At 43.6% G+C, this 26,183-nt stretch overlaps 1 protein-coding gene across 1 annotated transcript in view; it reads right to left on the bottom strand.

The window, feature by feature from the left end:
- pigg (phosphatidylinositol glycan anchor biosynthesis class G) overlaps positions 1-26,183 on the bottom strand; it is a 1,234,979-nt gene that overhangs the window by 797,245 nt on the left and 411,551 nt on the right. The gene's annotated exons all lie outside the window — the stretch shown is intronic.

The following is a 26,183-nucleotide window of genomic DNA, read 5'->3' on the forward strand; positions in this document are numbered from 1 at the left end:
CCTGTGTTGGCTGGGATTGGCTCCAGCAGACCCCCTTGACCCTGTAGTTAGGATATAGCGGGTTGGATAATGGATGGATGGATGGATTATTATGGTTAAGATTAAGATGCATTAGCATCAACACTATGGTTAAGATTAGCGTTGTTGGAAGGGTTATTTGACTCCAATAATATGGAGTGGCGTGGCAACCAACTATTATAAGGGCGTTTCTTGATTTACATTCTGGGTCTTCCATAACAGACGTCACAGGTACATTGTGGGTCGCAGTTAGACTCATGTCGACTCCTGTCTGTCCAGAAGTTACTCTGTGTCGGGTGTATAAAACATTAACGTTTGTAGTGCACCATCTATTGCAGTGATTCTTAACCTTTTTGAGTCACGGACCACTTTAAGAATCTGATGAAAGCTATGGAACCCCCCACCCAAAAATATTCACAAAAACGCAACTTTGCGTGCAATGAATATAACATACTTTATTTATAGAGATTTGATTGTCTCATACATATATGACATACACAAAGTATTATTAAACAATCTAAAAAAACTCATTTTTATGCAAAAAGTAATTATAATTATGAAATACAATCCACTTTGTGCATATTAAAACAGATCTACTACTACTATGTTTTCCACTACATCTACTCTAAGTCAAAAGTACCGGGCTGTATAGTGAATATAAATGTTATTTTTTATCTGACCCTCATGGACCCCCTAAAACCCATCCATGGACCCTGTAGTGGTCCACGGACCTCAGGTTAAGAACCCCTGATCTATTGAAATGTGTTTTGTAATGCAAGCAGTAATACAATGCATTGAATTTTTCATTCCAACAGATGGTGCATTACACACATTATCCATATAATCGAGTCACAGCAACCAGATGAACACATAAACAGAGACACTTAGGTGGACAGTAAGGCCGTAATGTAACCCCTGATGTACTGGAATGTGTTTTGTAATGCAAGCAGTAATACAATGCATTGCTGTTTTCTTTCCAACAGATGGTGCATCACAAACATTAGTACTGCTTTTCCAATTCCCATAACAGAAATGGTATATAATCGAGTCACGGCAACCAGATGGACACATAAACAAAGACACTTAGGTGGACATTAAGCCCGTAATGTAACCCCTGATCTATTGGAATGTGTTTTGTAATGCAAGCAGTAATACAATGCACTGAATTTTTCATTCCAACAGATGGTGCATCACACACGTTATCCATATAATCGAGTCACAGCAACCAGATGAACACATAAACAGAGACACTTAGGTGGACAGTAAGGCCGTAATGTAACGCCTGATGTACTGGAATGTGTTTTGTAATTGAAGCAGTAATACAATGCATTGCCGTTTTCTTTCCAACAGATGGTGCATCACAAACATTAGCACTGCTTTTCCAATTCCCATAACAGAAATGGCATATAATCGAGTCACGGCAACCGGATGGACACATAAACAGAGACACTTAGGTGGATGCTAAGGCCGTAATGTAACCACTGATGTACTGGAATGTGTTTTGTAATGCAAGCAGTAATACAATGCAAACATTAGCACTGCTTTTCCAATTCCCATAACAAAAATGGCAAATAATCAAGTCACAGCAACCGGATGGACACTGTCACACACGTGCGCATGGGAGGCAGCTAAAGGGCTTGAATAAGGGCAATTCCGAATGAGACCAGGATGTGACAGAGTGCACCGACTCTTTTTCTCCCTTTCCTGCAGACCAGTCTCGGGAGATTCCACCTGGTCCTCTTCACCTCACTTCTGGGTCCGAGCCTATGGAGGAAGACCTTGCTGGCTCCAGCCCCTGTGATGTCATATCTGGGCTTGAGCCTATGGCTGAAGACCCTTGTGAGCCCGATCCCTTTGACCTCACTTCCTGTCTTCCCCTTTGAAAGCCTCCACCTTTTCCCTATTCCCTCAGTTCTGTTTTGGACTCAGTTTTGTGCACATCAGTGTTGTATTCATTTTTACGACATTGCAGCCAGGATACCAAATATACGGGTGGCTGCCCCACACCTGGTCATGGCTCAGAGTAGAGTTTCTGACAACACATAAACAGAGATACTTAGGTGGACAGCAATGCCGTAATGTAACTCCTGATGTATTGGAATGTGTTTTGTAATGCAAGCAGTAATACAATGCATTGATTTTTTCATTGTAACAGATGATTATATAGCTAATGTTTATGATGAACCAAGTCACTGCAACCAGATGAACACATAAACAGAGATACTTAGGTGGACAGTAAGGCCGTAATGTAACCCCTGATGTATTGGAATATGTTTTGTAATGCAGGCAGTAATACAATGCATTGATTTTTTCATTCCAACAGATGGCGCAACACAAACATTAGCTATATAATCAAGTCACAGCAACCAGATGAACACATAAACAGAGATACTTAGGTGGACAGTAAGGCTGTAATGTAACTCCTGATGTATTGGAATATGTTTTGTAAAGCAGGCAGTAATACAATCCATTGAATATTTCATTCCAACAGATGGTGCATCACAAACATTAGCTATATAATCAAGTCACAGCAACCAGATGAACACATAAACAGAGATACTTAGGTGGACAGTAAGACTGTAATGTAACCCCTGATCTATTGGAACGTGTTTTGTAATGCAAGTAGTAATACAATGCATTGATTTTTTCATTCCAACAGATGGTGCATCACAAACATTAGCTATATAATCAAGTCACAGCAACCAGATGAACACATAAACAGAGATACTTAGGTGGACAGTAAGGCTGTAATGTAACTCCTGATGTATTGGAATATGTTTTGTAATGCAGGCAGTAATACAATCCATTGAATATTTCATTCCAACAGATGGTGCATCACACACATTATCCATATAATCGAGTCACAGCAACCAGATGAACACATAAACAGAGATACTTAGGTGGACAGTAAGGCTGTAATGTAACTCCTGATGTATTGGAATATGTTTTGTAATGCAGGCAGTAATACAATCCATTGAATATTTCATTCCAACAGATGGTGCATCACACACATTATCCATATAATCGAGTCACAGCAACCAGATGAACACATAAACAGAGATACTTAGGTGGACAGTAAGGCCATAATGTAACCCCTGATGTATTGGAATATGTTTTGTAATGCAAGCAGTAATACAATGCATTGAATTTTTTGTTCCAACAGATGGTGCATCACAAATATTAGCACTGCTTTTCCAGTTCTCTTAACAAAAATGGCATATAATCGAATCACGGCAACCGGATGGACACATAAACAGAGACATTTAGGTGGACTTTAAGGCCGTAATGTAACCTGGACTTGTAAGTCACCTTGGATAAGGCCGTCAGCCAGAGGTAAGATAATGAGAGCAGGATTATTAATGGACTGTGTGCATTGCCCAAATGACATTTTTTTCCAGAGTTGATTAATTCACTGATCTGTATGAGTTGTAAATGTATGTCGCCGATGACTCATTGTGGTTTGCTCTTTCGTTTTGCCAACTTTCAAGACTTGCTAAGTTATATCAATAAATAAATTAGGTTTGTTCACACGAATGCGTAATTTCCGTTAATTAACACAGCGACAGTTGTGGAGTTCTCATATCTACAGCAGCATCAATGTACATTTTCTGATATTAAATGTACTGGTTTTAGGAGCTGAAGAGAAACGACACACAGTTTATGCAGTTTACAGGCTTCCTGACTCAATGTCAGGGGTGTACTCTGAATGGGGGTGCCACACACTTGAACATGGTAGGCAGCTGAAGGGCGCACAAAGGGATAATTCCATGCCAGACCAGGGGGTGGCAGAGTAAATTTGTGAATTTCCCATTGGGATTAATAAAGTATCTATCTATCTATCTATCTATCTATCTATCTATCTATCTATCTATCTATCTATCTATATAGTGCCTTTCATTTCTATCTATCTATCTATCTATCTATCTATCTATCTATCTATCTATCTATCTATCTATCTATCTATCTATCTATCTATCTATCTATCGAGTAAACTGATCCTTCCTCTTTTTCTTCGACAGACCAACCATGGGAAATTTCACCTGGACTCAAAGACATCACTTCTGGCTCTGGGCCCAATGATGTCACTTCTGGTCCCTGCCCTGATGACATCACTTCCATTTCCGGACCCAATGACGTCACTTCCTGTTCCTACCCCGATGACATCACTTCCCCTGTCCGGCTTTAAAACCGCCATGTCTGCCTGTCATTTTTGTTCTATTGTTGAGACCAATTGTTCGTGGAACCAAACCTTCATCTTTGGCAGCCTAATTCAGGTATACGGGTGGCTGCCCCCAAACCTCTTTCTGCATCTGTCCGATCCTTTCACAGGGGGGTACACAGAGCACGTGTTCCATAGAGGCCCCCAACCATTAAGGGGCTCCCAGAGGTGGTTTCTGGCATAGGCACCACATTCTTGAGCCTATAAATGGTGCATCTAAAATGTTGGAGATGTAGATGTGGATGCTGCAATCTCTGCACTTAACTTAGGGGAAAATTCCTGAGCTAAGAAAATGTGAGAGGAATGTTTGGAACTGAGGAGCTGGCAAAATAATAAGCCAAGGAGGACGATCAGATGCAGATGGAAGACGAGTTGCACGAGAGTGGAAAGATTTGCTTGAGGTGCTGTGAAAGAATGTAATTGAGGGAGAGCTCAGTCAGTCATGAGAAGGAGCTCACAGAGATCTCCCCAAATTTATGGATCATCCTCAGGACTTCTGCCACTCTTTGAGGGACAGTGGCTGGAGCAGAGAGCTTTTTTTCTAAACTTCAGTTCATTATAGGCCACGTCACATTACACAAATTTCCCAGTTGAAGACCTCATTCATATAATCTTAGCAAATCTGTGGCAGTCGTGTAGTCTGACACCCCCAGCGACTCCCCCCTCATTAGTCGTCGGGGCAGCTCTCGGCTCATCTTGGAGTACAACGCATGGAATGCAGAGATGAGGAACAAGTGGACCTCGGTAACAGAAGAGGAGCTCGTCTGTCTGATGTCTCGTGTTTTACATCCTAAGACAGAATGGAAAAAAAAGACAAAACAGAAGGTCAAGACTGTAGCTGAACTTGCCATACCTGGAAACCCTTCAGGCAGCACGTTAACGGCTGTCACTAACACAGGGGTGAGCCCGACTGCTCTGTCACTCAGTAAATTTGTCATACCCAGAGATTGTCAGTCATGTAAAACTAACACGGTCTGACGGTAAGATTGGCAAGTGCAGTCGACAAGTCTGACACTCCCCATGATTAGAAGTCGTGTAATGTGACATCAGCTTAAGACTTGCCTGAGCTCCACCATGACACGGGTGGCCTTGCTGTCATTAGCATCAACCATAAGCCTTCCGGTCAGATCTCCTGTAATGATGTTATGGATGACACTTCAGCAAGGAAGAGCAGAAGATTTTAGACTTCAGGGTGTGAGGACAAGCAGCAGTCTGGATTTAAACAGTAAAAGCCCAGTGTAGTTTTATATGAGCTTTAATTTATATTTATAAATAGCCGTGTGCAAGCTGAAAATTGGTAGAATATTTTTTGTTCGATATCATTTTCTTTGTTAAGGTCCTCACTAGAGTCGTCCTTAATAGGATCTGTGATCACTTGCTCATGTAGCAGCGACCTGAGCAGTCTGGTTTTACGCCTTAAGAAGTTGACCGTCGACCACATCCTGGTATTGAGGGGTCTCAGGGAGCACAGACGCGAATATCGGCACAGTTTCTTTGCAGCCTTTGTTGATTTTCGTAAAGTGTTCAAATCAGTTGATCGAGTTGCCCTGTGGGACGTCCTGAGACTTCACAGGATCCCCCCAAAGTTGCTGGATATCATGGCCGGCCTGTACACTGGTACTGGGAGTGCTGTGCAGAGTGGAGGCAGACCCTCTGCGTTTTCCCCAGTTGATTCTGGGGTCCGTCAGGGGTCTGTTCTGCTCCTACTCTGCAGGGCCGTGGGGGCATCTGTTGGTGAAGAAAGATTCACGGATCTTGACTTTGCTGATGATGCTGTGATCTTCACGGAGTCAATGGAGGCTCTGATCGGGGGTCTCGAGAGACTGAGTGAGGGGTCGGAGTGTCTGGGTTTGCGAGGGTCCTGATAAAAAACAACATTCAGGCTTTTAATGACCTCATGGGCACGGCCTTCAGCAGTGTGTCTGTCTGCAGAGAGAATGTCGACCTCGTTGAGAGGTTTACTGACTTCGGCAGTGACATTCATGTGACTCTGGTGACTCTTTCTATGAAGTCAGTAGACGGATTGAGAGAGTATGGGGGGTCATGAGGTCATAAAGGCGTATGCGGCACGCCTGATGTCTTTGCAAAGTCTTTAGATTTCTGATACTCCCTGTGTGTGAGTTATGGATGCTATCCAGTGACCTGAGATGAAGACTGGACTCCTTCATGTGTGTCACTTCAGAGAGTCCTTGGGTACCACTGGTGTGACCCTGCATTGTGAGGGCGCGTCAGTTACAGCACAACAGCCATATGGTGGGATTACTCGAGGGTGGACCCTCATTGTTGAGTGGCTGGACCAGGCCAAGGGGACACCCACGTAACACCTGGCTGCGGCAGATAGAGGGTCATTTCCGGAGGGTGGGACTGAACCGCATGACTGCCTGGGGTGGGGGGGTTGCCAACCAGGGTCCTGAGCTGTTTCATTGTGTGGTGGGTGTGGCAATGCGCTGTACCAATGCAGGCTCCCCAACCTGACCTGACTCCCACAATCAGCCTTTTCATAATGTGAAATGGTTCTTCATTAGTAAAACTTACACTCGGACCCCTTCACAACACCCATTTCTTTTTTCTAATCCAATACTCTGTGCTTTGCTCTACAGGTGTATTCAGAGCCATTTTTCTTAACCCATTTAGTGTCTCATTCTGTCCCATTTGTTGTTACACCTGAAATCCAGGACTGTTGTTTAATGCCAGATCCTTCTGTAAAAAGCAAATGGAGAATAACTTCAGTGCACAACAACGTTTTTGCTTTTTGAACACTGTTGGGTGTTTCTTGTAGATTTTTGGGTGCTGATCACGAATATCACATCAAGATGTACCCATCACGTACCATTTTTTTCATTCTAACAGATGATTATGATGCACCAAGTCATAGCAACCAGATGAACACATAAACAGAGATACTTAGGTGGACAGTAAGGCCGTAATGTAACCCCTGATGTATTGGAATATGTTTTGTAATGCAGGCAGTAATGCAATCTATTGAATATTTCATTCCAACAGATGGTGCATCACACACATTATCCATATAATCGAGTCACAGCAACCAGATGAACACACAAACAGACATACTTAGGTGGACGGTAAGGCCGTAATGTAACCCCTGATCTATTGGAATGTGTTTTGTAATGCAAGTAGTAATACAATGCATTGATTTTTTCATTCCAACAGATGGTGCATCACAAACATTAGCTATATAATCAAGTCAAAGCAACCTGATGAAAACACAAACAGAGATACTTAGGTGGACAGTAAGGCCGTAATGTAACCCCTGATGTATTGGAATATGTTTTGTAATGCAGGCAGTAATACAATCCATTTAATATTTCATTCCAACAGATGGTGCATCACAAACATTACCTATATAATCAAGTCACAGCAACCTGATGAACACATAAACAGAGATACTTAGGTGGACAGTAAGGCCATAATGTAACCCCTGATGTATTGGAATATGTTTTGTAATGCAAGTAGTAATACAATGCATTGATTTTTTCATTCCAACAGATGGTGCATCACAAACATTAGCTATATAATCAAGTCAAAGCAACCTGATGAAAACACAAACAGAGATACTTAGGTGGACAGTAAGGCCGTAATGTAACCCCTGATGTATTGGAATATGTTTTGTAATGCAGGCAGTAATACAATCCATTTAATATTTCATTCCAACAGATGGTGCATCACAAACATTACCTATATAATCAAGTCACAGCAACCTGATGAACACATAAACAGAGATACTTAGGTGGACAGTAAGGCCGTAATGTAACCCCTGATGTATTGGAATATGTTTTGTAATGCAGGCAGTAATACAATCCATTGAATATTTCATTCCAACAGATGGTGCATCACAAACATTAGCTATATAATCAATTCACAGCAACCAGATGAACACACAAACAGAGATACTTCGGTGGACAGTAAGGCCGTAATGTAACCCCTGATCTATTGGAATGTGTTTTGTATTGCAGGCAGTAATACAATCCATTGGATATTTCATTCCAACAGATGGTGCATCACAAACATTAGCACTGCTTTTCCAATTCTCTTAACAAAAATGGCATATAATTGAATCACGGCAACCGGATGGACACATAAACAGACACACTTAGGTGGACGTTAAGGCCGTAATGTAGCCTGGACTTGTAAGTCACCTTGGATAAGGCCGTCAGCCAGAGGTAAGATAATGAGAGCAGGATTATTAATGGACTGTGTGCATTGCCTAAATGACATCACGTACCGTTTCAGTTTTGTCCTGATTTTTTCTTCTATTTGTATCCAAACATTTTCACTCCCGTCAGTGACTTCTCAACAATGGTTTGTGCAGCCTCGGCATGTCCAGCCATGGAATCAGGGGTCAGCTTGGAAGCTGTTCTGTGGAAGTTGACATCCTGGGCAAGTGTGAAGGAGCTTGTGCTATAAAGGTGGCTGGCATACACCGATCCTGCTCGTTTGGTTAATCTAGATAGTCAGTGTGAATGTCGAGTATCAGTATAGTAAAGTAGAGTATCTGTAGCAATATAACAGGAAGTAAGCTTGATGCTATAGATGTTTTGGTGTCTCGTCAGTGTCGTCACAGCCGTGATACCTTCTGCTATATCTGTGTGTGGCGCCTCAGAGACGTTGGATGACTGCTCTTGTGAAGAAAGCTTATCATCTGTATTTCGGCTGGTGATCAAGACAAGGAATGGGCGCCTGACATTTGCTGTGCGACATGTGCTGTCAATCTGAGAGCCTGGCTCAGTGCCACTCGGAAGACAATGCCGTTTGCTGTTCTGATGATACGGCGAGAACAGAAAGACCAGGTGACGGACTGTTACTTCTGTTTGACTAATGTGTCTGGTATCTCTGCCAAAAACAAGAAGTCAATTGAATCTCCTAATCTGCCTTCAGCAATGAGACCTGAGCCACATGACGACAGTCTTCAGATTCTGAAACCACCAGAGGACTGGACCTTAGACAAACCAGATGAAGAAACTGCAATCCAGGGTACTGACAGTGACATTGACCCGCACTCATCAGGCGATCCATATCTGCTATCACAGTCCGAACTGAACGATTTGGGCAGAGATTTGGGTCTGTCAAAAGCAAAAGCCGAGCTGCTGGGTTCGAGAGTGCAGGAATGGTGTTTGCTGTCACCAGGTACGAAACTTTCTGTGTTTCGAGGCCGACATCAGGATATAACCAAATGCTTTGCACAAGTCGACAGTCTCTGTTTCTGTTGTGACATTGACGGATTGTTCTCGGCCTTGGGTTGTGATCCCAACAGAAGAGTGGCGTCTCTTCATTGATTCGTCAATGTTAAGCCTGAAAGCTGTTCTGTTACACAATGGCAACGTTTATCCTTCAGTACCTGTTGGCTATGCAGCACACATGAAAGAAACGTATGAGAATATGGAACTGGTGCTGAAACACATCCAGTATAGCAGGTACAACTGGAATATCTGTGGAGATCTTAAAGTCGTTGCTCTGTTACTAGGACTGCAGCTCGGCTATACAGAGTACTGTTGTCTCATCTGTGAATGGGACAGCCATGACAAAGAGTTGACAGAACTGACCACTCCGTAAAAAGTTAGTTCCAGGACAGAAAAATGTGGCGCATGAATCGCTTGTCGACCCGGCAAAGATATTTTTGCCTCCTCTTCACATAAAACTGGGATTCATGAAGAATTTCGTGAAAACACTGAACAAGGAAGGCCTAAGGTTTACGTTATTTAAGACAGATGTTCCCAAGAATAACTGACGCCAAGAGGGCAAATTTGTTGGCCCCCAGTTCAGACATGTTATGAGTGACAAGCGGTTTGAAGATCTGTTAGTTGGGCCTGGAAAGCCTTCAAAGACGTTGTTGACAATTTTCTGGGCAATTACAGAGCCCCAAACTCCATTCAGCTGGTAGACAAACTTCTCAAAGCATACAAGACAATGAAGTGCAACATGTCACTTGAGATTCATTTCCTCCGCTCACACTTGGACTTCTTCCCCGCAAATCTCAGTGCTGTCAGTGACGAACACGGTGGAAGGTTTCACCAGGACATTGCTACGATGGAGAGACGATACCAGGGCAACTGGAATCTGTCAATGCTTGCTGACTACTGTTGGACACTGCAACGTGATGCACCAGACACTGAATACAAAAGAAAATCAGGAGCAAAACACTTTGAAATCTGTTGAATTTAATAGCTGATGCGAAACATAAACCTGACTACTGTAAATACGTTATTGTCAGTAAACATAGAAATGTCTATTTCTCAGAGTTCCCACGTGATACAGTAAAACCAAAACTATATTTGTGCATACCCAGTATGTGCCTGTCACAAATTTTTCAGGAAGCAAGACTTTTCAAAAAAATTGTTGTGCAGTGTCAGAATTCTGAATTTAATTTTCTTGCGATACTTTAAAAGCCCCAGTCTGGTCAGTGTCAGCCGACACGCTGCGTCCCCCATTTCGTCTCCATTTTGTGTTTGTAATCGCGCCACTGATTCCCTTTTTGTTTTGCGTTTTGGAAGTAATTGGGGTGAGCCGAGTTGGCACCTCAACATTTATTACAGTTACTGACCTGTTATTACCTCGGATGACCACAGCATTTTTTTAAAAAAAATTCAAATTATATTCAAATAGCAACATTCGATCATGACAGTCCTTTTTCTGAGTGTTCCCATCCAAAGCCTAGACCTTGTGTGGAAAGACCTGAAGATGTCCATCTACAGACCCTTCCCAACCAAATGAATGGGGCTTGAGAGGATCAGCCAGGAGGAATGGCATCGACTGCCCTATTCCAGGTGTGCCAAGCTTGTAGAGACTTTGCTACGAAGACTGAAAGCTGGAATTCTACAGTGTGCTGAATTAAGGGTCTGAGTACCGCATAGTGACGGAGAGATTTCAATTTTGCGATTTATAATAACTTTGAAAACCATTCTGAACACATTTTCATGTCATTATGGGTTATTGAATGTAGATTGATGGGCACAAATGACTCTGTTTAAAATGAACACAATGAAGTGTGCAGAAAGTGAAGGGGTCTGAATACTTTCAGCTGTATATTAACACAACTTGTCCCCCGATGAAGGCTCAGAAACAAAACCCTTTTGTTTGAGGGTCTGTGAGCCGCTCAGGCCGTCAAAAATTACATTTTAGTAAGCTTACATCTTGTCTGAAGAAGGGGCCTGAGTTGCATATTGTAATCTTTTTAGTTAGCCAATAAAAGGTGTCATTTTGCTTGGCTTTTCTCTACATTCATAATGGCTAACACGGTACAACACCCTAGTACTACTATTTTAGTAAGCTGAAAATGAGCCCAGTGACGGTGCTCCTGATATACCAGCAAGAGAAACGAAGACTCCACAAAAAAAAGGAAAGTATTTTTGATTACACAGAAATGGTTTCCCACCTATTAGGGATTTCAGAGGACACGGCTCACTTTCTTCTCTTTCCGGTAATCATGGCAGTAGTGCACAATTTTTTGACCCTCTTCTGGCTGTAAATTATTAAACGCGGTGTGCCACCTTCTACAATAATTCGCTGCTGAAAGCTGAAAAATGCCTAGAAGTCCGGGAAATCGACCAACCAATCAGACGCTGATTTAACAGGCACACGGGATTTCAAAATCTCAACGTGTTTGTGTTTTAACCGCATTCCTCACAGCGCCCATCTTTAAATCACTTGCATCTCATTTACTGGTGCCATTATGCCACCTGACCATCCCAAAATGTTCCTAAATATTATATGGTTACAAGAAAGACTACAGCGAAAAAAATATGAGGGTGGTCAAGCTAAAGTTAGAAAATGGGATTTATTAGAAAATGGAATGAACTTTCACAAACTGATCATGTCATTCATATCAGGAGAAGTTGGGAGCAGAGGATGCCATCATCTACATGCTACACTGATCCCTCTCCCACTTGGACAGAGGCAGTGGTGCTGTAAGAATTATGTTTCTGGACTTCTCTAGCGCCTTCAACACCATCCAACCTCTGCTCCTTAGGGACAAGCTGACAGAGATGGGAGTGGATTCATACCTGGTAGCATGGATCGTGGACTATCTTACAGACAGACCTCAGTATGTGCATCTCGGGAACTGCAGGTCTGACATTGTGGTCAATACAGCAACACAGGAGCGCCACAGGGGACTGTACTTTCTCCGGTCCTGTTCAGCCTATATACATCAGACTTCCAATACAACTCGAAGTCCTGCCACGTGCAAAAGTTTGCTGTCGACACTGCTATCGTGGGCTGCATCAGGAGTGGGCAGGAGGAGGAGTATAGGAACCTCATCAAGGACTTTGTTAAATGGTGCGACTCAAACCACCTACACCTGAACACCAGCAAAACCAAGGAGCTGGTGGTGGATTTTAGGAGGACCAGGTCCCTCATGGACCCCGTGATCATCAGAGGTGACTGTGTGCAGAGGGTGCAGACCTATACATACCTAGGAGTGCAGGTGGATGATAAATTAGATTGGACTGCCAATACTGATGCTCTGTGCAAGAGAGGACAGAGCCGACTATACTTCATTAGAAGGCTGGCGTCCTTCAACATTTGCAATAAGATAGTGCAGATGTTCTATCAGATGGTTGTGGCGAGCGCCTTCTTCTACGCGGTGATGTGCTGGGGAGGCAGCATAAAGAAGGGAGACGCCTCACGCCTGGACAAACTGGTGAGGAAGGCAGGCTCTATTGTAGGCACGGAGCTGGACAGTTTCACATCCGTGGCAGAGCGACGGGCACTGAGCAGACTCCGGTCAATCATGGAGAATCCACTGAACAGGATCATCTCCAGACAGAGGAGCAGCTTCAGCGACAGACTGCTGTCACCGTCCTGCTCCACTGACAGACTGAGGAGATCGTTCCTCCACCACACTATGTGACTCTTCAATTCCACACGGGGGGTAAACGTTAACATTACACAAAGTTATTGTCTGTCTGTATACCTGCATTGTTATCACTCTTTAATTTAATATTGTTATTATCAGTATGCTGCTGCTGGAGTATGGGAATTACCCCTTGGGGATTAATAAAGTATCTATCTATCTATCTATCTATCTATCTATCTATCTATCTATCTATCTATCTATCTATCTATCTATCTATCTATCTATCTATCTATCTATCTATCTATCTATCTCCGGTCCACCTGGCCTTACTCCCCTTCCATTTAGTCTCTTCACGCACAATATATCAACCTTCTTTCTCTCCATCATATCTGCTAACTCTCTCCCCTTACCAGTCCTACTGCCAACATTCACAGTTCCTACCCTCAGTTCCACTCTCTTTACCTTCCTTCTCTCCTCCTGCCTCTGGACACGTCTCCCCCCTTCTTCTCCTTCTTATTCTTTGGCCAACAGCAGTCCAATTTCCGCCAGCACCCTGTTGACTAACAGTACTGGTGGTGGTTGCTGTTAACCTGGGGCTCGACCGATCCGGTATGGAAATTTGTATATTGATTTGGCAAAATTTTACACCGGATGCCCTTCCTGACATAACCCTCCCCATTTATCTGGGCTTGGGAGCAGCATGAAGAAACACGCTGGTTTGTGCATCCCCTGTGGCTGGGTTATCATTAGCTACCACCCATCCATCCATCCATTTTCCAACCCGCTGAATCCGAACACAGGGTCACGGGGGTCTGCTGGAGCCAATCCCAGCCAACACAGGGCACAAGGCAGGAACCAATTACGGGCAGGGTGCCAACCCACCGCAGCATTAGCCACCACTGATTTTTCTAATTATGGGACACCTTTATCGCGTTTTTTTATTTTTCCTTTACTTAGAAATGATTGCCCTTACGGTCAAACAGAATCATAGCAGGGTTTAGGAAATGTACTAGTGGAACTGGGCACACATAACAAAGTTTAGAGAATGTGCCAACAGTAGGCAGGAGTAGAAATGACACCTCATAAGCTCCAGTACAGAAGAACAGTACAGAATGGTGCTTACTTTATTGTCGGGTAACAGTTCTCACACGTCTGGACCTGAAATGTAATTCAATGTCTTCTATGTATAAAATCCAAGCAGTAGTTTCACATCTCTTTTTGTAATATGTGGGACAGTTCAAAGCTTTGAAGCAGCCTGAGCTCGACCGGTGATTCAGTGACAGTTGAAGCTTCAGGTGTCATCAGTCACGTGATAACTTCAAAGCTACAGTGTCAAACGTCCCACCCCCTAGTTATGACACATGATCTATGGGCACGAATTAAAATGCAATTTTCGTATCATATGGAAGCTCTGAACTATACAATGAAAAAAAAAATTATGGGATAACCCTCATAACATCTCATATGTATGTTAAAGTATCTTCTATGTAGGGATATTTTCACCTACGTATGGAATTGGGTCAGGTCAGGTCAGGTCAGGTTGGGGAGCATGCACTGGTACAGCACGTTGCAGCACCCACCACACGATGAATCAGCTTGGAATCCTGGTTGTCAACCCTCCCAGGCAGAGATGCGGTCCAATCCCACCCTCCACCCTCTATCGGCCATAGCCAGGTGTTACGTGGTCGTCCCCTTTGCCTGGTCCAGCAACTCAGGTCCCCAAATAATGAGGGTCCTGTGAGCCACATCACCCTCAGGGAACTGCGCCACATGGCTGTAGTGCCGTAACTGATGGTAACTGAGGTAATGTGCCTCATCTGGGACTCTGTGAGCAACACAAAATCACACTAAGGATTCTCCGAAGAGACACACATGAAGGAATCCAGTCTTTGTCTCAAGTCACTGGATAGCGTCCATGACTCGCAACCATATAGCAAGGCAGGAAGCAGCAGGACTCTAAAGACTTGGAGCTTCGTCCTTTTGCAGAGATATCGGGAGCGCCACACACCCCTTTATGACTTCATGACCCCTCATGGTCTCCCAGTCCATCTACTGACTTCAAAGGAAGAGTCACCAGCGACATGAATGTCACTGCTGAGGTAAGTAAACCTCTCGACGAGGTCGACACTCTCTCTGCAGAGACACACTGCTGTGCCTAAGAGGATGTTGGTTTTTATCAGGACCCTCACAAGCCCAGACACTCAGACTCCTTGCTCAGCCTCTCAAGAGCCCCGACCAGAACCTCCATTGACTCCACGACGATCACAGCATCGTCAGCAAAGTCGAGAATCTCTCTTCGCCAACAGATATCTCCCCTGTCGCTGGACCCCACGACCCAGCCAGCATTGAACAGATTTGGAGCAGAACACACCGCTGAGGAACCCCAGAATCAACTGGGAAAAACGCAGAGGTTCTGCCTCCACTCTGCACTTCCCACACAATACCAGTGTACAGGCTGGTCATGATATCCTGCAGCAACCTTCAAGGGATCCCGCGAAGTCTCGGAGTGTCCCACAGGGCAGGTCAATCGAGAACTTCTGTATTATATTTTAAACTGACAAGGACATTGCGTGCAGGGCCGGATTTATATGAAAAGAAGCCCTAGGCTATTCCACTTATGAGGCCCTTTCACCTTCCATTTTTAAGTTTGTAAATTACATGAGAGATAATAAAATACATCATTACTGTGATTAACCAGTACATTTTTATGTTTGTTTATTAGTCATATGCGTAGAATTTCTCCATATTTTCGGTTCAGTGTTTTAGTGTTCACTGTTTTTAGAATAGTGTAATTTTAATTTTGCTAACAATTTGAATGTAGGCCCCTCTTGATCTTGAGGCCCTAGGCTGAAGCCTAGTTAGCCTATAGGAAAATCCGGCCCCGATTGCGTGCCATGGTGAAAAGCCATCATCGTTCAGTTGATATGTTTTTTTTTTTTTTCCAGGGGGGACGGGGGACGCAGTGGTTAAAGTTTTGGACTTCAAACACTGAGGTTGTGGCTTCGCCTGTGTCGCTAAGCAAGTCACTTCACCTTCCTATGCTTCGATTGGAGAAACAAAAGACATGTAACTAAATTAGTAAATTGCAACACGATAAAACCGTTCCAAAATTAAATAACCCGCTTGTATACGTATTGCATTTCAACGTCGTTAACAGGTTGGATTGCCCTAAATGCTGTCACGAATAATCATTCATAATAAAGCGCGCGCGGGAGCGGAGCTTACCTGGCAGAAACAACTGCTAAACTTTTCAAAATAAAAGTCCCAGTGCGCTTCTTCAGAGCGGTGTCACAGGGGAACTGATTTTGGTTCATAAAAGCCCCATTCGCATCAAAGTTCCAGAAAGAACCTTTAATTTAGATCTATAAATAGCAATGAATAGGTGATAACAGATTTATGAAATACCAAAATGTTTCTGATTTTAAAAGGACTCTTGCTGCATACAATCCTAAATTCAAGTTTTCTTGATCTGTTAGTATTTGTTACTTACAAGGCGTCCCGCGTCTCCCATTGTATTCGACTATGTCTTGCCCAGTTTGCGTGTTCCGATCGATTATCTTTTTTTATATATCCTTATTTGTCCCGTATTTAAAACATGAGTCATTTCTCAAATTCATCGACAGAGCAGTTCGTGCAAGTCGCTGTGAAGAACACTTAGGAATGGACATCCTTTGGTGTGTGTATATATATATATATATATATATATATATATATATATATATATATATATATATCCATCTACCAACCTGCTGAATCCGAACACAGGGTCACGGGGGTCTGCTGGAGCCAATCCCAGCCAACACAGGACGCAAGGCAGGAAACAATCCCGGGCAGGGTGACAACCCACCGCAGGACACACACAAACACACCCACACACCAAGCACACACTAGGGCCAATTTAGAATCACCAATCCACCTAACCTGCATGTCTTTGGACTGTGGGAGGAAACCGGAGCGCCTGGAGGAAACCCACGCAGACACGGGGAGAACATGCAAACTCCACGCAGGGAGGACCCGGGAAGCGAACCCAGGTCCCCAGGTCTCCCAACTGCCAGGCAGCTGCGCTACCCACTGCGCCACCTCGGACATCAGCGCCAGAGGCGAAGCCTTTTGTTCATTTGACAGCATGTAGATCGGGGTAATTACATTCATTGCATTCGTAGTCTGAATCACAATCTGATTATATGGGTGGATACCTACCAGGTAACGCTTGTGGTTGGTCAGCAAGTCGGCTAACATCCGCCACGGTGTCCTCTTTCAGTTGCGAGAAGCAGATCATAAAATGGTTGAAATAGTTTTTTACTGTCAAATAATGCAAATATATAGTATAATCACATCATCCATCCATCCATCCTCTTCGGCTTATCCGAGGTCAGGTTGCGGGGGCAGCAGCTTGAGCAGAGATGCCCAGACTTCCCTCTCCCCGGCCACTTCTTCTAGCTCTTCCGGGAGAATCCCAAGGCGTTCCCAGGCCAGTCGAGAGACATAGTCCCTCCAGCGTGTCCTGGGTCTTCCCCGGGGCCTTCTCCCGGTTAGACGTGCCCGGAACACCTCACCAGGTAGGCGTCCAGGAGGCATCCTGATCAGATGCCCGAGCCACCTCATCTGACTCCTCTCGATGCGGAGGAGCAGCGGCTCTACTCTGAGCCCCTCCCGGATGACTGAGCTTCTCACCCTATCTTTAGGGGAAAGCCCAGACACCCTGCGGAGGAAACTCATTTCAGCCGCTTGTATTCGCGATCTCGTTCTTTCGGCCACTACCCATAGCTCATGACCATAGGTGAGGGTAGGAACATAGATCGACTGGTAAATTGAGAGCTTCGCCTTGTGGCTCAGCTCCTTTTTCACCACGACAGACCGATGCAGCGCCCACATTACTGCGGATGCCGCACCGATCAGCCTGTCGATCTCACGCTCCATTCTTCCCTCACTCGTGAACAAGACCCCGAGATACTTGATAATCACATCAGTTCTGTTCAAAACAGTGTCATCCATTTTTCGAAAATTTGCTTTTACGACATACCAGCATTAGTTACCCATCCATCTATTATCCAACCTGCTAACATTAGTTACTCGTTTTTGTTAACCGAAGAGGATCGCCGCAAAAAAAAAAAAAAAAAAAAAAAAAGTGGGCGGTCCCAGAGGCAGCGCGAACCCCGAGAGGCGGAGAGGATGAAGTTTGGCGCTAAAGTCTCCGCGCGCCGAGCTTCTTTCCCCGGAAGTACAGTCAAGTGTTAATCCGCCAAAGCGCCGAACTGTGTGTGAGAGCATCTGTGCTTTACATTATTTCGATTTATTTTGTGTTAAGTTATCGAAGGTGATGATACGAACAGACAGATGATGAGCTGATGCGACTGCAGGAGGACAGAACACGAATGGAAACCAAACGCAATAGCGAGCCGCTAGAAAAGTGAAGTCGTTCTGAGCGACTCGCGGGAGGTTTTTGCTACGATTGACGGTGCCGCAGCAGTGAAGTGCGGTGAGGTTCATGGCTGGTGAGGCAGATTTACAAATATATGAACCCCAAAGAGTAGCTTATTCACTATTCAATTGGCAGCTTGCACACTGACTACTGGTAATGTTTCATATCTCATCAGCATTTTTTACACACACATCGGTTAGCCGCGTATTTCACTAAGAAAGAACAGCGAGAGGGAGCGCATTTGCTCCTCACCCTCCATGTGCTCCAAATTTGTTGTTGCAATTCCACAACTCAAACTCATTCGATACAAATGAAAGTATAGAGTGGTGTACAAAAAAAATGACCTTGATTGAAACATTTAGTTGTTTTAAAAAGCTTTTAATTCTGATGCTTTAATCAATTTAAATACAGACTGTTCAACAAAAGGAAAACAAGAAAAACAAAAGAATATTTTATTTAAGGTTAAAATTTCGTTTTTAAATATTGGACTTTTTTTTTTCTTAGTCAGATCCCATTTTTGTTTTTATAAAATTGAAAACTGTTTATGGTCTTACCTTTATTTGTAAATGAAATCCTTGCGCCTATACTTCTCCACGAAAATCTCTGCTACTTTCTTGTAAAAGTCCTCCTTATGTTCCTTTATTTTTAAAAATCTTCCATTTTGTCAGTCAGTCAGTCAGTCGGAGTAAAAAAATAAAAATAAACAGACCGCTGCAGTGCACTTGACTTTCTGATAGCGCTAACTTATTGGCGCCTCTGCGGGAGGGGTACAGCAGCAATGGGCACCTGTTGGGCTCACATGCGCCCCCTTCAGGGCGCCACGGTACTGTCTGCCTCACTCCCCTTGTGCCTTTTCACTGCGGTTTTATGTCCGATCAGCAACACTAAATATGTCACACATATTCATCAAAGATATTAGCCAGACTGTGGAAAGTCAGGGTGTATAATAAACGCGTCTGCACACCTTATATTGGAGACATACAGAGAGACAGCAAAAGGCACGCGCCAATCACAGGCATCAACCCTGTCAGTGTGTGAGCGCAGTCCGAGGTGAGGTGAGGCTCGTCGCTGTCGCACCTCGCGTTTCTCCCCTGTATTGGAACAGGAAATTCGCCAATTCAGCAATTTTGACTATAAAAATTATCAAATTATTGGAATCGTACAGAAAACAAATTTATAGCACAGACCAGTGGACAGTTTTATTTTCTTATCATTATTAGTTTTTTTTTACTTTTCATGATGACAGGTGAGGCTGTGCCTCCCCTGACCGCACGTCCATGTGCTGCAGTACTTGAAGAAAAGTCTGACTTTAATTTTGAAAGACTACGTAGGTGTAGGGCAGGTGTGCTGGATGTTTTGAGTGCCTAAATAGAACTGAATGATAGAGAAGTGCTTGAGGCGAAGCAGTCAGGCTTACACATCCACCACAGCAGAAAGCGAGCCTCCATTTTCAACATCAAGGCAGGCTGACGTAGAACAGTGCCTGGACGTTAGTGATCTGCCTGCCAAGATGGATTCAGATGACAAAGAGATGTTAATGGATTTCTCTCTTCTTCTCTGTCCTGTACCTCAGTCTCCTGTACCTGCCACCACCGCAGCCTCTGACGACACAGCCTGACACATGTTCATCATCATCATCACCACCACCCTCGGCCTTCTAGTGTGCTTGCTGCCTTCCCGATTCGGGTAAGTGAAACTACACTGTACATATGTTATTTCTACATTATATAGGCTGTGAATTTATCCTCATATCACTTATGGTTTTACAAAATGTTACTTCTAATTTTAGGTTTTTATTTGGTATGCAGTTTATTTGTTAGGTCTGGGAACCCCCAAAGCATTTTCCCATATAAATCAATGGTAATCACTTCTTTGCTTTTAGCCATTTTGGCTCATGGAAGGTTTCTTAGGAACGCTCTGCTTTCGGATAGCAGTGGAAACAAGAAGCATCCAACTGCAGATCCGCAGAGCCATACGTCACTACAGGCCTACTCCAGTAGTTTCAGGACGGAGGTGACGTTTCCTCACATCTGTACTACAAGGGTTTTTTCTTGTCTTCATAGAGAGTCAAGGCTGGGGGGCTGTCAAGAGGCAGGGCCTGTTAAAGCCCATTGCGGCACTTCTTGTGTGATTTTGGGCTACACAAAAATAAATTGTATTGTATTGTACAATCCCTGCCCGGGATTGGTTCCTGCCTTGTGCCCTGTGTTGGCTGGGATTGGCTCCAGCAGACCCCCGTGACCCTGTGTTCGGATTCAGCGGGTTGGAAAATGGATGGGTGGATGAATGTATTGTACTACATGCTAACTGTAATACCACTTACCGCTAACCTTAAATTGCCCCTAATCTTAACCGTCTGTACTAACCACTAACCCCTAATCTTAACTGTTTATAGTAAACTTTAACCCTGACTTTAACTACACTTAACCCTTACTAAAGTTGTCCCTAATCTTAACCGTTCATACCAGGGATGGGCAAAGTTGTTCCTGGTGGGCCGCAGTGGCTGCAGCTTTTTTGTTCCAACACACTTGCTTAATATGAAGCACTTTTTTTGCTCACGTAACACTTCTGCTTCACTTTAGTTGTCTCGCTCGTTAAGATTTTGAACTCTTCTTGCTTATTTTTGTCTTAAACAGTTGTGTTCTCAGTTTTTAATGGCTCCTTATTAGCAATAGGATGCAAATGACAAAAGAAACCAGCATTTTTCCATTTAGCGTGTTTCCATTTCTATCTGTGTGCGTTTATAGTGCACTATTTGGTTTAAATAAATATTTGGAAGGAAAGTGAAGAGAAAAAAGTGAAGGATTGAGAATTCCTCATCCATTTCAGAATTCAAATCATTTGGATGAGATCCTTAGAAAGGAAAATAAAATCTAGGATATGAGAATGAGCTGACATGGCAGAGTTAAAGCACCAACAAGCCGTGAAATTTAATTATTGGCAAGGATTGTCTTCTAGTTAAGCAACTGGGTTGGAAGAAAAACATGCAGCCTCTGCGGCCCTCCAGAACTGACTTTGCCCACCCCTGGTCTATATTACCTGGTGTGGGATATGGCCGGCCTGTCACCCTGGCCAACACCCCCAGGCCGCCAGATGGAGCTGTCCCTGCTGCATGGAAGTGCCCCGAATACCAGCAGGGAATCATGGACGATGGAGTTTTCCTTTACAGCCCTGCTGGATATCACAGGGGCCAACAGATGACGCTGCAGGGAGGCCCAGAGAGTTGTTTGTGCCCTATAACCCGGAAGTTCGTCGTAGGCAAGTTCCGGGTTAAAGAAAAGGACTTTTTATCTGACCCGGAAGTGATAAGAAATCACATGGACTGTTGGACAGAGAACACCTCCGGGTCAGGGAATATAAAAGGACTATGGGAAATCCCAGACGTCGAGCTGAGCTGGGTGGAAGGGTGGCAACGCGTCTGGGAGTGGAGGATTGGTTATTGTTTATTGATTCTTGTGATTTATTATTGAGTATTGAAGAGCGGAGGGTGCTTTGTGCACTGTATTGTCCGAATAAATATAATTATTGGACTTTTACCTGGTGTCTGGAGTCTAGTCTGAGGGTTCAAGGGGTCACGGAGACCTTAATCTGTCACACTGGTAACCACACTAAGCAGTAATCTTAACTGACCCTAATCTTAACCATTTATAGGACAAGCTAGGCCTAACTTTAACAGCACTTACTCCTAACCTAAAGTTTGTTTTTTTTTTTTTGTTCATTATTTCATCTTATACAATTTCTTGTATTAGGAATTTGTTAGTTTTCGCATACCCCTTGGGGTCAGAGCGCAGGTACAGCGCCCCTGGAGCAATTACAGGTTAAAGTTACATGTAATATTAACTGTCTATACTACATGCTAACCACACCTAACTCCGAATCTTGACTGTTTATAGTAAACCCTAACCCCAAATATTTATTTATAATGGGGGGTGGTTGGAATAGTTGTGACATGTTTCTAATTAAAAATGATTTTACGGAAGGAGTGTGCCAGCGCCTTTGTCCTGCGGGACAATCATCCTCCACTAACCCCAACTTTAAAAACACTTACCCCTAACCTTGACTTACCCCTAATCTTAACCATCTATACTGCATGCTAATCACACAAACCCCTAACCATAGCAGTACTAACTCCTAACCCTCATGTTACCCCTAACCATCTATACTGCATGCTAACCACACTAATTACAAATCTTAGCCATTTATAGTAAGTGCTAATCCCAACTTTAACACTTACCACTAACCTTGAGTTACCCCTAATCTATACCACACACTAACCACTGTCACAAAAATGACAAGAAGACATAAAAAAAAAAAGGTTTTGGGGCAGCCATCCATATAATATGCCCTGGCTGCAAATGGATAAATAGTTGTGAGATGTTCACAAGTCAGAGTCCAAAACGGAACTGATGCTTGTTGTCAATGTTGGCGGCTTTATTTGCTGAGACCGGAACTGACGTCATCAAAGGCCCATTAAAAAAAAGAACAAAAAAAAAAAACATGCACCAAATACCCCCGAAATTGATGTCCTCAAAGGCCCAACTACCGGAAGTGACGTCGTCAGCACCACAGGAAAAGGAAGTGACATCATCAAAGGGGCCGGAAGAGTGCGGGATTTCCCATGGATGGTCTGCAAGGGATTGAGAAAGAAAGTCAGTGCAGCTCACCGCCCCCTGGTCTAGTGTGGAATTATTCAGACCCTTTAGCTGTCTCCCTAACCATAACTCCACTCCTAAAACTGCTGGCCTGTAACTGCTGACCTACACCTGCAGTCATGTCTGCTCCTCCATCTCTGCAACTTCATTATATTCCATGACGTCTGCCACAAAAACATGAAATTTAAATTTTTTGCTGGCAAGCACTGCAAACTACATGGGGTAAATAATATTTAAAAAAAAAAAAAATTTGTGTGGAATGCTCCTTTGAAATACAGTATAAGCCTTAAGTCAGGAATTTCGGGAGGAAGCATCAAATTGCCTGATAGCAGAAAAGACCACTCAGAGGTGCTTCTCAGCACACCGTGGCGGAATTAGTCTGCGGCTCGAAGTGCTCCAATAGAGCGCCTCCTGGAGGGGATTTTTCGTGGTGGCATCCAATTTTGCTAACATTGTCGTTTCTGTTTCTCTTTTCTCTTTTACATGTTACTAGCGGCGCTTCGCAGCGGAGAAGTAGTGTGTTAAAGAAGTTATGAAAAAGAAAAGGAAACATTTTAAAAATAGCGTAACTTGACTGTCAATGTAATTGTTTTGTCACTGTTATAAGTGTTGCTGTCATCAAGGATTGGATTATCATTATTTCTTTCAATCAGGTTTGTATTTGGAGGACGTGTTGTGTTCAAGTTACATTCCGCGTTTGTCACCCGTTGTAAAGATACGACAGGTTTCATTGATAACTTTGTGTCCATGTTGTCAAAGTTGAACCATTCATAAACATCGAAGTGTCCACTACCCTAATCACTACCCGTGAATCTAAGATGTTTAACAGGCATTCCTGGTTGTCCAAAGGTGTCACATATTTCCCCATTTCTATACACTTGAAAGCGACAACGAAACAATTCCGTGGCAGCCACCAGTTCACGCGCAGAGCCATAGGTTGAGAGCTTCAGCATTTCACTGCTCTAGTGGTCCTGTGTAGTATAGTTGTCTCCTGTACCGTCATCAGTCCACACCTTCAACCTGTCGCAGTCATTCAGTCCATAAGACACAATGTCTCTGCAGATATCAAGGCCATGCAATAAGTAAGAGACAGAATGGAAGAGGCAGGCGCAATCTCGGGGCATGGAAACCACTGGGTACGGGTCGGTGAAATTGTGATCGACGGTGATCACCGGAATAGACATGTTATTTGGGGTAAACTTGCACCCGTTGAGAAAGAAAGTATGAAGGAAGGCGAGAAGCCTTGGAGCAGGGAATGAAAAGCAGAAGTCTGCACCAGGAAGACGTACCTGAGCAAGTAAGGAAGCCCAACAATGACAGCCGTGAAGTGGAGGAGTAAAAGAAAAGGCAGGAGTCACAAGCAGGGAGACATGAAGGAAGGCGAGCAATAACAGGCTTGAAGCGGTGGAGTAAAGAAGAAGGGAACAGTGAGCATGATGAACAGCTGAGGAAAGTAAGGAAGCGAGTGAGGAGGCACATGAGCGCGGGATGTCGTTAATGTATATAGGCAGGGAGCCAACCACGTGGTAGGTGTGCGGACAGGAAGGGGGACCGGGGGCAGCCCTTGTGCATCTCTGCTGTGAAATAAATAGACTGTTAACAGAAATAAGGAATAAAACCGCCAAAAGGAGAGGTCAGTTGCGAAAGTTCCTTACGGAATAATGGTGAGAACCGCCAATAAGCAGACATTATTTTCGAAAGTTCGTTACGGGGCATGGCGCGAAATAAAACATACTTAATGTTTGTAAGTACAGTGTAAAGGATGAGCATGGGAAATTTGGGCTTCCTATGTATATTGTAAGTCACAGAAATAGTGAGGGGGGGTTTCCCCTATCTATATATACAGTTTAGGGGGTACACCCATTTCCCCCAATAGGACATAACACATACCTAACTTTTGTAAGTACACTGCAAGGAATGAGCATGTGCAATTTCAGCTTCCCACCTATATGGAAAGTGGGAGAATTCGTGAGGAGTCAGCGAGGGCTTTGCCTTTTATATGTAGAGATTATTATGGTAACAGTGGGAACATCAGCAGGAAAAAAATAATAGTGATACTTGGGCGACTGTTACTTAAATATAAGAGCCATCAAAGTTGAGCACAGGTGCATTCTGTAAAAGAGCAGCCATCCTGTCTTCATCCTAGTACTGATGACTGGGTGAGCAAGTCCTTGTCAGAACGGCCTGCCATCAGATCAGCCACGAAAAGGAGCTTACATTTTATGAGTCATGTGTGCGCACACTTCACTGATACAGCACTATTCATATTTTGATTTTTTTTTTATGCTTTTGCAATACGTCTGCAAACCATGAACACTTATGACACTGTATGTAATGTGGATGCTGCAGCCTTCAAATGTAAGTGGTACTTGAAAACATTTTTCTCTGAGTGTACTAAATGGTGTGGTAAAAAAAAAAAAAGTGCATGTGATGCTCATAGGAAGCCCAGACGAAACCCCCCAGGATTGCTTAAACAAGCTAAGTGCAATCATTATTTTATTTTTTTTATTATATTCTTTATTCTTTACATAAATTGGGGCACTGTGACTAAATTGAATAGTACGATGCCTGTATTGATATCTCACAAATAAACTAACTGAATATACCAAATGTTTCATTGTAGTGATCTGTAAATGTTTAGTCCTAATGTTAAGTTTTATTTAACATACATTTCCAAAGCAACTTACATTGTGTAAAATGAATTTGAATCTTGGACTACAAGCATGGGCGGGCATCCCGGCTGGGATGGTTCGAAGTTCCTTACCTGGTTGGGAGGCTTGCCCAACAAATAGGTAGGGCGGTCCCTGCTGCAGCTAGAAGACGAACAGAAGTGTATATGCTGGCACCCTGGAAGGTCTTGATTAAGGATCCAGAGGCCATTATAATGAGGGGTCAAGTGGTGGCTCTGAGGCTAGGGATCTGCACTGGCAATCGGAAGGTTGCCAGTTCGAATCCCGTAAATGTCAATAGGGACTCTGCTCTGTTGGGCCCTTGAGCAAGGCCCTTAACCTGCAATTGCTGAGCGCTTTGAGTAGTGAGAAAAGCTCTATATAAATGCAA

The sequence above is a fragment of the Erpetoichthys calabaricus genome, chromosome 7, assembly GCF_900747795.2.
Source record: "Erpetoichthys calabaricus chromosome 7, fErpCal1.3, whole genome shotgun sequence".
Classification (NCBI taxonomy): Eukaryota; Metazoa; Chordata; class Cladistia; order Polypteriformes; family Polypteridae; genus Erpetoichthys; species Erpetoichthys calabaricus.